Raw genomic sequence first — 12,628 nt, 5'->3', positions numbered from 1 at the left:
CAAGTGTTTGCAAACAACTAAAAATGTTGGCGTTAAAAAAGGTTTGTGCCAGGTGGGTTCCCAGATGTTGACAGTGGCTCACAAAGAAACAAGGAAAACGGTATGTAGCGAACTTTTGGAACACTATGAGAATGGTGGAGATGAATTTCTTGGAAGAACTGTGACAGGTGTTGAAATATGGCTCCATCATTTTTCACCAGAGACGAAGAGGCAATCAATGGAGTGGCATCATGCAAATTCACCCAAGAAAAAAAAAAAAAAATTCAAAACCACACCTTCTGCTGGAAAAGTTATGGCTACGGTGTTTTTCGATTCCGAAGGACTCTTGCTTGTGGACATCTTGCCATTTGGAACCACCATAAATTCTGACGCATATGTGATGACACTAAAAAACTTCAAGCTCCACTAAGTCGTTTTCGAATATATCGGCAAAAGAAGGATGTTTTGCTGTTACACGACAATGCACGGCCACATGTCAGTCAAAAAACCTTGGAAGCGATTACAAAACGCGGTTGGACAACACTGAAACAACCGCCTTACAGTCTTGACCTTGCTCCATGTGACTATCATCTATTTGGGAAATTGAAAGAGTCTCTTCGTCGAACAAGGTTTGAAGATGATGGCACCCTTGTGGACGCTGCCAAACACTGGCTGCAGCAGGTTGGTCCAGAATTTTACCGTGCGGGTATACAGGCGCTGGTTCCAAGATGGCGTAAGGCAGTTGAGAGGGATGGAAATTATGTGGAGAAATGAAAATCTTATTCCTAAAGGATGTATCTAGACACTTGAAAACTTTCAAACATGTAGAATGAAAGATGGATTTAAAAAAATATAGAGTGCATTTCTTTTGGAGTGACCCTCGTACTTAAGGTCACCTGCCACCACGCCCCCCTTTGGGAACCACCACTAACTTATCAAAGTCACCCAAGGAAAGCCACGCCCCTCTCCTCACTGCTGGACCAACAGGAAAGCTGGACTTGTAGGAAACGAGATCTCCCCAACTGTTCAATCATGAATTCAGCTGCCCGAGCCACCTCGTTCGAGGTCTGATATGCAAGGTGAGTGGATGACGATGTGCCAGCATCAGGGACCAGCCAGCACCCCCAGACACAAGTGAAATAAGACTATTTGATTTAAAAATAAGTACCTAACAAAGATATAATTATTATTAATATTGGGGTTAACAGATACATATATTCAGTAATACTTACGGTTCCAGTAGCACAATGCAACCCTAATCCAGCAGTAGCAGAACTGCTGGACGAGGACGGCCGCGAGCTGCAGTCTACATTGCCACAGCACCCCGCAGGTCGACGATGGAGCTACTGCAGCTCACAGAACCGCAAGCACGTCACCCGTCAAGAGTACTGGATCCAGACAATGTCATGGTTACTGAAATGTGAAACTCATGATTCCAAAGTGTATATGCTGAGGATGGGAATATATATGTTTAGTCTGATGAGTGATATAAAGAACAATATGGGGGACGACTATTTTGCATCCCATATGCCGACTGACATACTGATGTTAGGATATATACGGCGAGGGCTCAAACATATACTTAAAACGTTCAAGTGCTGTGAAATTAGATATATGTGCTCTGCAATATCGATCGCTGCAGGACGATTTTGCCGTTGGCAGCGGTTTGTAAGAACAGCTTGCTGTGAGACTGTCGACTATTTGAACAAAAATAATGTTACAACAAATCAAATGGAGGAGTGTACAAATTCCTTCTATACCCCTGTAACAAAGTGTGAAACTGCACAGGGTGGCTTCACAGACAGTATACCTATGTGGGTGATGTCACCCATTGACTTCAATGGCATACAGGCCGAATTTAAGGCCTATAGATTTTGTGCTACCACTATACAATGAACGTTGTAGATAAATATTGAATAGAGCTTCATGTGTTTACTAGAGAGTTTTTTCTTTCACATAGGTACGACGACAGTGTCGCTACGCAACCAGCTACCTAGTTTCGGTATCTTTCAAGGTCACCCAACTACACATCCCAAAGACATGTAGATCAACGCAAATAGGACGCATTTCAGAATTTGGGTGGGATAGTGAATGAATAATAATTTTCTACAGAATGTTTTATTAATTTTTGTGCGTATATATTTACACACAGAAAATAACTCTCTCTTTATATTTGCTTACTAGATTAATTTTTAATTCATAATTTAAGTCTACATTAGGATGAATTGTTTCCTTCTCCGACCAGTTATTTGACAAGTACAAACAAAGAACATTCTCCAGTTTCAAAATGTATCTAATTTTCCTCTTCTAAAGTATCTGTTTTATGGCTTTAGCAATTACCTCTGTGCTACGGTCGCACGTCCGAATCCTTCCTCGGGTATGGATGTGTGTGATGTCCTTAGGTTAGTTAGGTTTAAGTAGTTCTACGTTCTACGGGACTGATGACCTCAGAAGTTAAGTCCCATAGTGCTCAGAGCCCATTTGAACCAATTACCTCTGTTCCTTCCTGCAGGTCTTCTAGGCGAGAGTATTCAGACATTTTTATTTCGTCTTTTATCTCCCGCGTAACACTACTGTTAAAGTCTTCCACATGCCCCTGCGTGTATATTGGCAGCTGTTCTGCTAAACGTTCTTCCGGGATTTCGTTGCAGAAATTTAACTTCACACCTTTCGCAAACAATTATTCATTAAATGTAGTCATTTCATCAGTTTTAAAACCTGCTAACAGCTGTTCTGACGTTAGGTGCACAACGCACAGTACTCTACATTTGGATGAAATATAATAACCCTTCTCAAGCGGATTTAGACGGGAATTCAGGTTTTAAAAAAAAGTTTTCGTGCATCCTTTAACGTAGTAAACTTTCTGGATTCCACTGATTTCAGTCAATACCTCGACACCTGACCGATTTCCATCAAACATTTGTAGCCATATTCTTCCATACAGTGGGTATAAAATACTATGTAAATCTTGGTCGCACGTGTGCAATAGCGTCTTCTTTTTCTAGTGCGGTTTAGATTAGTACTTGTGGCAGTTGTCTCTCCTGAGTACTCTAGTTTTCGTTTTTGACTTCAATGTCTCCATTTCCAATTTTCTTTTCCAGGCACGCAACGCAGTAACAGCAGCTGTAGTTGTAATTTCTTTAATGGTAATTGGGTTCAGTCTTTGTGATTTTAACGATTTTTCTTAGGACTTGATGATTCGTTCCAACTCTCCAGAGTATGTTCAGGCCATACGGTTTCGGAAGTCGTCGGGTGGTGGATTCACTACTGTTATGCTCGGAATATTGCTTCGCACAGATTTACCACCATAAAGTGTGTGTTAATGTTCGACAGTGGATCCACAAGCGCTACAACTAGGATATATTTTGGGGTGAATCTAACTGCATTACGTGAGGGATAGAGTCCACAAGTAATAAGCTGAAAGAAGCATCCAAACTTGGATCCATTCCACGGTAATTAAGAAGCTGCGTTCGGAAGTGGTGTGTAGACTCTGTGAGAATGGTGAGGAGACAACACACTTTTTGAAAACTGTTCTCCACACAATAGTGCAATAGCAAGCGCTGTTAAGAGGAAAAACTGTCGGACGAACCTCTTAGCAGCTCACACCACGTCTTCTAAGAATATGAATTTTCATTCTTTTATTTATTTATATATTTATTAATTTTTTTTTTTTTTAGTCATCAGTCTTCTGGCTGGCTTGATGCGGCCCGCCACGAACTTCTGCACTGTGCCAACCTCTTCGTCTCAGACTAGCACTTGCAACCTACGTCCTCAGTTATTTGCTGGATGTATTCCAATCTCTGTCTTCTACTACAGGTTTTGCCCACTACAATTCCCTCTAGTACCGTGGAAGTCATTTCCTGATGTCTTAACAGATGTCCTATCACCCTATCCGTTCTCCTGATTAGTGTTTTCCACATATTCCTTTCCTTTCCGATTCTGCGCAGTACCTCATTATTCCTTACTTTATCAGTCTGCTTAATTTTCAACGTTCGTCTCTAGCACCTCATCTCAAATGCTTCGATTTCTGTTTCGCTTATCCCACAGTCTGTGTTTCACTCCATACAATGCTGTACTCTAGACGCACCTTCTCAGAAATTTCTTCCTCAAATTAAAGCATATGTTTAATACCAATAGACTTCTCTTGGCAGGAATGTACTTTTTGTCATTGCTAGTCTGCTTTCCATGTTCTCCTTGCTCCGTCCGTCATTGGTTTTTTTACTGTCTAGGTAGCTGAATCACTAAACTTCATCTACTTCCTTACCATCAATCCTGATGTTAAATTTCTTGCTGTTCTCATTACTGCTACTTCTCATTACTTACGTTTTTCTTCGATTTACTCCCAGTCCATATTCTGTACTCATAAGATTGTTCATTCCGTTCAGCATATCTTCACTTTCAGTTAGGACAGAAATGTCATCAGCGCATCGTATCATTGATATCCTTCCAGCTTTTATTTTCATCATTGCTTCTTCAATGCACACACTGAACGGCAGCACTTAGTTTTTGATCGTCTTGGCTCTTGTATACCTTTCTTTCCCTAGAGCTTACACCTGTTTCTCTCAGAATTTCGACAGTCTTGCTCCATTTTACATTGTCGAACGCTTTCTCCAGATCGACAGATCCTATGAACGTGTCTTGATTTTCTTCAGAGTTGCTTCCATTATCAACCGCAAAGCTAGAATTGCCTCTCTGGTGCCTTTACTTTTCTAAAGCCAAACAGATCGTCATCTAGCACATCCTGTCTTCTTTTCCGTTCTTCTGTATGTTATTCTTGACAGCAACTTGGAGGCATGAGCTGTGATGCTCACTGTGCGATAATTCTCGCACTTATCAGTTCTTGCTGTCTTCGGAATTGTGTGGATGATGTTTTTTCCGAAAGTCAGATGGTATGTCGCCAGACTCATAAACTCTACACACCAACGTGAATAGTCGTTTTGTTGCCACTTTCTCCAATGGCTTTAGAAATGGAATTTTGTTTATACCTTCTGCCTCATTTGATCTTAAATCCTCCAGTTCTAATGCTGGGTCCCCTATCTCTTCTAAGCCGATTTCTGTTTCTTCTTCTACACGTCAGACATATCTTCTCCCTCATAGAGACTTTCAATGTATTCTTTCCACCTGTCCGCTCTCTTCCCTGCGTTTAGCATTGGAATTCCCGGTGCTCTCTTAATGTTATTACCCTTTCTTTTAATGTTACCGAAGGTTGTTTTAACTTTCGTGGATCTTTTTTGATTCCTTCACATTTTTCATGCAGCCATTTTGTCTTAGCATCCCTACATTTCCTATTTGTTTCATTCCTCAGCGACTTGTATTTCTGTATTTCTGATTTTTCGAGAACATTTTTGTAATTCCTCCTTTCATTGATCGAATGAAGAGTTTCTCCACTTATCCATGGTTTCTTCACAGTTACCTTCGTGTACCTATGTATTTCGTTCCTACTTATATGATGGCCATTTTTAGAGATGTCCGTTCCTCTTTAATTGTAGTGTCTACTGAGGTATTCCTTATTGCTATAGCCTTATATATCTTCAAGCGTATCTCGTCATTCGTTAGTACTTCTGCATCCCGCTTCTTTGCGTATTGATTCTTACTGACTAATGCCTTAAACTTCAGGCTACTCTTCATCACTACTATATTGTGATCTGAGTCTGTATCTACTCATGGATATGCCTTAGAATCCAGTGTCTAATTTCGGAATCTCTGACTATGATGTAAACTATCTGAAATCTTCTCGTATTACCCAGCCTTTTCCAAGTATACCTCCTCCTCTTATGGTTCTTGAGCAGAGTATTCGCTATTACTAGCTGAAACTCTTTACAGAACTCAATTAGTCTTTCTCCTCTCTTATTCCTTGTCCCAAGCCTTCAGTCCGGCACGGTGCTGCTGCTAGTGTCGCAGGTTCGAATCCTGCCTCGGTCCAGTACATGTGTAATGCCCTTAGTTAGGTTTAAGTATTTCTAAGTTCTATAGGATTGATGACCTCATATGTCAAGTCCCATGGAAATTAGAGCCGTTTGAACCATTTGTCCCTCGCCCATATTCTCCTGTAACCTTTACTTGTACTCCTTCTCTTGTATTCCTTGTACTCCTTTTCCCTTCAGGTTCTGTATTACGCTTTCAATATCCTTGTATACTTTCACTATCTCTTCATCTTCAGCTTGCGTCGTCGGCGTATATATCTAAACTACCGTTGTCGGTGTTGGTTTGCATTCGATTCTGATAAAAACAACCCTACCACTAATCTGTTCAGTCTCACACACTGTCTGCTCTTTCTTCCTATTCATAACGAATCTCACTCGCGTTACACCATTTTCTGCTGCTGTTGATATTACCCTATACTCATCTGACCAGAAATCTTTGTCTTTTTTCCATTTCACTTTTTTGCCCCTTAATATATCTAGATTGAGCCTTTGTATTTCCCTTTTCAGATTTTGTAGTTTCCATATAACGTTCAAGCTTCTGGCATTCCTCGCGTAGAACGTTATCCTTTCGTAGGTTATTCTGTCTTGTTTTTATTACATTCGGGGTTTTGATAAGAAACACAGAACTTTCAAGGGTATTAATTGGCATGAATGGGATTGCTTCTAATGAGCAAAATTCCATTCGTTCATATGCAAGACAGCCGCATAGGCTTCCGTTCAGTGACAAGTGATTATCTGGCACTGAGATGGGGGCATAGCTGAAGATCTGAGTGTAAACTGACTTTGACACACCTTGTAAAAACACAATGGAGCAGGTGCGAAAAGGACGAACCATATTATCAATTGACAAATGGTTCAAATGGCTCTGAGCACTATGGGACTTAACATCTGAGGTCATCAGTCCCCTAGAACTTAGAAGTACTTAAACCTAACGAACCTAAGGACATCACAGGATTCGAACTTGCGACCGTAGCGGTCGCGCGGTTCCGGACTGAAGCGCCTAGAACCGCTCGGCCACACTGGCCAGCTATATCAATTGACAACAAAATAGATTAGTTGTTCAGTAAATGGATCTCAGGGAAACTATTTGCTTATGTGCAATATCCAGATAATGTGTGAACAGAACTCATGTGCCACGAAGAAATATAAGCATGGATTTGAAGATTTGTTGAAAATTTTGCTCATTTGTGGACGGAGAAGTTGAGGGTCAATGGACCTATCGGGTGGCAGTTATTGCCAATATTGTTATTAAGCAAACGGTTCTGCGAGGCAGGTTTGTGACACAGCTCCCACGCGAAGAAGCACGACCTCGAAGCTTCTATCAACAAATGTGGAGATGGCTTTGGAGGAATTAGGCACAACACACAGGGCACTGATGAGCTGCGAAAACAGTTGCAACAGCGCCTAGCAACCTGTATGTCGAGGCCGAAGTGGGCTGGAGAAAGCTGACATGACTATTAACCGACTCACTGCCACTACACTTAAAACAAGTTTTCAGTGGAAATGACACTAACTACGTACACAGTTTGACAAACGCTTGGACGTAGACTTGATGTGCAATCACGAGGACAAATGAGGAGTCATACACACACACACACACAGCCAACCCATAAGCGATCGGTGAGCCAATTCATGCCAGTCAGTGGGACGGCCGACTGACGATCTACGAAGACCGTCCCCGGCTCAAGCGGTGCGTGGCGGCAACGGTCGGGCATCCGGGCCTCACTGCTGCTCCAACCTGACTGAACTAGTGCCGCGTTGCAACTCCACGACTGGCAAGTCCGAACTGCCCTCCTGGCACGTCCCAACTGCCTCCACGACAGACGACAACCTGGAAGTAATAGCAGTGCAGCAAAGATAGCACATGGGGGCTATATCGATAGGCGCTGCTGCTGCCGCTGAGGGGTAGACAAAGCAGCAACTCAGTGATAACAGAAATTGAAACTAACGTAAAGAGGTGGCAACACGAGAAAGACAAGATTTAAAATAAGAGAGGGCACGAGCGCCAGCCTAGCACGGCTCAACAGCCTTATGGCCCCAAGTTTAAATTAATAAAAAATTGATTTACACAAATATTACTTTAACATAACTACAGATTTAAGCTCACTAGTCAATTATCAGAACTTGTGAATACGAAAAAAAATGTGAAAGCTATTAGGTTTCAAAAAAACTACTCAGACAGCAAGATCTCATAAAGACGTGAATTAAGTAGTATGGAAAACATTCGGCAATATGAAGTTATTATAGCACTCATCACAGTCTCGATGTTTGGCGTTCACATAGGCCGTGCGTCTGAATTACGTGCTCGAGAGGTCAAGTGACAATAACAGGCTGGAGGGCCTGAGCTCATCAATGTCTTCTAGAACACACAAACCCAGTATTAATACACAATTCACTAAAACACTGAAACCAACAGCCAAGCACCGGGTTGCGTCAAATGCCGGAAGAGATGTTAAACGTTAGTGTGACAACAGTTACTATTCAAGTAATAGTTCATTACACAATCTCAAATGACGTAAAATTTCACTTGATAGATTTATAAACCACAACTAGTTGAATGTGATAACGACCAGACAATCTGCACAAAACCTTAAATACTAAAGCACCGTTTGAGTCCACAGAATTGTTTCTATTATAGTTGCCAACAAGAAAGAAGTTGGCATTTGCAATTTAAATTGGCGGCTGAAGTTTTCTACAGAGAGTAAAGTTTGATTCATAAAATTGAGCACATAACATATTAATAATAATGATAATAAAAGAGGAATCGCCGAATATCGACCACACTTTCAGCGCAACGGAATCAGGACACAGCGCAGTTACATGGACTTGCAATACCAAGTATCCTGGACGCACGTCCAAGTGGTTCACGGAATGGCCACAAAATGGCTCAATATTTAAAGTTAGTCTAGCAGCTCGCCGTTCAACATGCACGCCAGGGTAAACTCCCACGCTGTGCACAGGATTCTAGATAGACACGACTCTTAGAAAGAGCCTATGTTGACATGTGACCGCTTCCGGTTTCCAGTTCCCCTCACGGAGAGACCCAGGCGCCGGAATGTCAATACCTCGAGTGCTCGCTGTACATCGAGCAGTGATTGACTGGTCGCGGTGCTCCGTGCTCCACCACTGCCGCTGACCAGTCTTCGCCACTGCCCCCACCGGAACTCCTCCCCGCGAGCCGCGGACGTCCTAAATAGAGGGCGCTAGCCAACCAGGATGCCGCAAAGCGCGTAACGTCGACAGAGAAACTATCCTTTCAAGAGCATCGGAGGAAGTCACTGCTCAGAAAAGACCACAAAGGATATTCACGAAACATTTTTCCTCATTGGTGTCTCATTCTGTATCCATCGAAGACCACCTGAGAATGTGGAACAGATTCGGAAACGCGTTGTGGTACGCTGTGAAAATCTGTGTTTGACTGTGGTTTATCCTAAGATCAACGAACACGAATACGCCGCATGAAGCCTTATGACTATGAGTTTCCCTGCTAGTACTATAGGCAGAGACTGTAGCTGTCCGCGAAATGAGGTAACAAAATAACAATATCTGGCAGCTCAGGTGAGTGTACCGCTACGACGCGCCTGCAGACGAGCAGTTCGTAAAACAACGTTCGCGCCTGAGGCCATTCTGGGCTAAACTCCCTACGTGGCGCCCAGAGCAGAAGCTGCTGCTCCGTGAGGGGGAGTAACTTCTCCGCAGCCGAATTGCTCCCCGTAATTGGGTGGGTCAAGACTAAAGTAAACAGCGAGAAGAAGAAACAAAGCGGCTGCAAAGAAGAGAAGGAAAGGCGGGAAAGAGGGAACGAGAGAGAGAGAGATCTGGGGGACCGGGGTGTCCACCACAGAACAATGCGGAGCAGCTGGAGAAGAGGACACGGTTCTAGAGCCGAGTGGTGGTGTGGTTGGGTTGGACGGAAGAGGGGTCACTGTGGCGCCTCTGGCTGCTCGCGACGGCCGCTGTGAGCGCGGGCAGTCGGGCTGGCACTGACACCTGGCGACCCGGCTATTGTCTGTGCCGATGGTTCCAGATCGCTGCAGGCGCGTCACAGAACTCTGCCGCGCACAGAGCCGCCTCTCGCGTGGCCCGACAGGTCAGTCGCCTCACCAGCAGGCGTTACCCAGCCTACAACTCACTCTGTGCAGCTGGTAAAAAGATAATCGACACGGGTTACGTAAACTCAGCTCGCTTTATTTCTCGTTGAAAACCAGAGTGATGTATAAACGGTGTGGCAAATAACACTGGTTCGGAAAATATTTCATGCACCTTATGAAAAGCAACCACCCTCCATAGAGTACACAGGGTGAGTGTCGTAAGACGTAGCACCCCCTTTATTCCGGGGGCGATTGCACGTATCGACAAACGGTTTTCGGCGAATCATAGCGGGCTATGGGGCACATAAGTTGGTACATGCACAATTGACAGAGACAATGAGGTAAGTTCATGTTTGTTAGATGGAACGCTACAGTTTTTCTACCATCATTCGAACGCTGTGGGAAAGACGCATATAGTGATGTAACGCATGTTGCTATTGTGATTCTGACGTTGCTTAAAAGAGGGCGGATGGCGATTTGCATACGTAGCGTAGGCAACTAGGCCTGCGGGTCACGCGTGGCGTGTTTACAGTCTGCAGCCGCTTCCGACCGCCTCCACCTTCAATCGTACAATATTTCCCAGCGTCTTTTAAGCGAAGTTTGAATCACAATAGCAACATGCGTTACATCACTATACGCTTCTTTCCCATAGCGTTTGAATGATGGTAAAAAAGTATAGCGTCCCATCTAAAAAACATGAACTTTCCTCATTATCTCGGTCAATATAAACGTTGTGATTATTGTGCATGTATCAACGTATGTGCCCCATAGTCCGCTATGATTCGCCGAACACCGCTTGTCGATAAGTGCATTCGCCCCCGGAATAACAGGAGGGGAGGGGGGTGGGTACTTCTTACGCTACTGACCCTGTAGAATAAGATCTGCTACCAGTCACACAACTGAACGTGTTTATAAACTTCCAGTTTCAGACTTGTAGGCAACGACCTTGCCGCACTGGATATACCGGTTCCCGTCAGATCACCGAAGTTAGCGCTGTCGGGCGGGGCCGGGCCTTGGATGGGTGACCATCCGGGCCGCCATGCACTGTTGCGATTTTTCGGGGTGCACTCAGCCTAGTGATGCCAATTGAGGAGCTACTCGTCCGAATAGTAGCGGCTTCGGTCAAGAATACCATCATAACGACCAGGAGAACGGTGTGCTGACCACACGCCCCTCCTATCCGCATCCTCATGTGAGGATGACACGGCGGTCGGATGGTCCCGATGGCCCACTTGTGGCCAGACGACGGAGTGCTTCAGGCTTGTGTCCGTCTTCAGATGATAATATATTCCTTTCCATGTTTATGGGCTCGATGCTGTACTTGGAAGTGGCGAGGAGAGATGTGTTGAAGGTATCTGTCTACTAGCAGACAACCGGAAAACCCAAGCCCTATTTGCACATTGGTCACTGTTATTATTTACGCATTTCGATTTTCACACACTAACTGCACACTTACGGTGAAACTGCCACCTGTCTGACCTGTGTAGAACCGTGGGCGATTGTCACACTGGTACAACACTACATTCTCTGCAGCAAGACAAATGGGAAAAGTCATCGCAAAATCAGACATTTAAAAATTCTTATGTGACAATCGCCCACAGTTGCACTTTGATCAGACAGGGTACTGGCAACATTCCTGGTAAATAATTGTGATAAATCCGTTTCTGCAACTCATCTGGAAGAACATGGTCACTCAGGCGGAGCCAGTAAAGACAACCTGCAGATATTATACGTTTTTAGCAAGGGAAAGAAAATTTATCTCCGTGAAGACCTCGAAACTAACATCCACAGCTACATTTCACCACATCTTACTGCCAATAAATATGCAGACCTTACAAACAAGTCACTTCTACACATGTCATGAAATATCTAAAAACAAAAGCTATAATTCATTGTTCCCTCACAACTAATAATCAAAATGTCTTATATCAGTAAACTCCTTACATAATAAAATAAGTTCATCTAAAAACTCGATCTGTACAAATCCTAGGAAAATCCAGTTTAAGAAAATAGTTCCCTTACACTCGCTTCTAATTTATTTGACGCATACTATTTGACAACGACTGTTAAGCTAACAAAATTGCCCATCAGGCATTCCAAATATTATAAATGACAGTGCAGTTTCACAATCATGTAACAATTGTCATTTTCGTAATCTGTAATATCTGATATGTTTCCGTGCGTGTAACGTCTATGTCCTTCTTACAACTATGTTCTTTGATGATAACCCCTGTATTCTAATGTAACCACATAAGATGTTGCGCTTTCGTGCCATATCTACAGTTTTTAACAAGGAAAAAGCCATTAATGTGTTAAAGTCTTAATATGGCAATTGTTCAAATAATTATCATGGTGACAACTGGTGGAGTTAATGTGTGAAACTTGAAATATGTTTGTAAAAAGTAAGACAAATGGGCAATTAGCATTTGGATGCTCCAGCTAAATGCCACTAAACGTTTTCAGCGCGTTACTTCGCCGCTTATAAAAGAACCACGTATGTTATTTAATCAGCATGATGTAATTTGGTTTTCATATAAACGGTGATCTACAGCACTGAATGAGGAAACATGGAAATTTATGTACAGTCACTTAAAGACGGGCAAAAGGCTGAAACTGGTAGTGTCTGAACTAAAT

This window comes from Schistocerca gregaria, chromosome 2, assembly GCF_023897955.1.
Source record: "Schistocerca gregaria isolate iqSchGreg1 chromosome 2, iqSchGreg1.2, whole genome shotgun sequence".
In the NCBI taxonomy this organism is placed as follows: domain Eukaryota; kingdom Metazoa; phylum Arthropoda; class Insecta; order Orthoptera; family Acrididae; genus Schistocerca; species Schistocerca gregaria.
The sequence above is the reverse complement of the archived record's forward strand: the minus strand, read 5'-3'. Positions refer to the sequence as shown.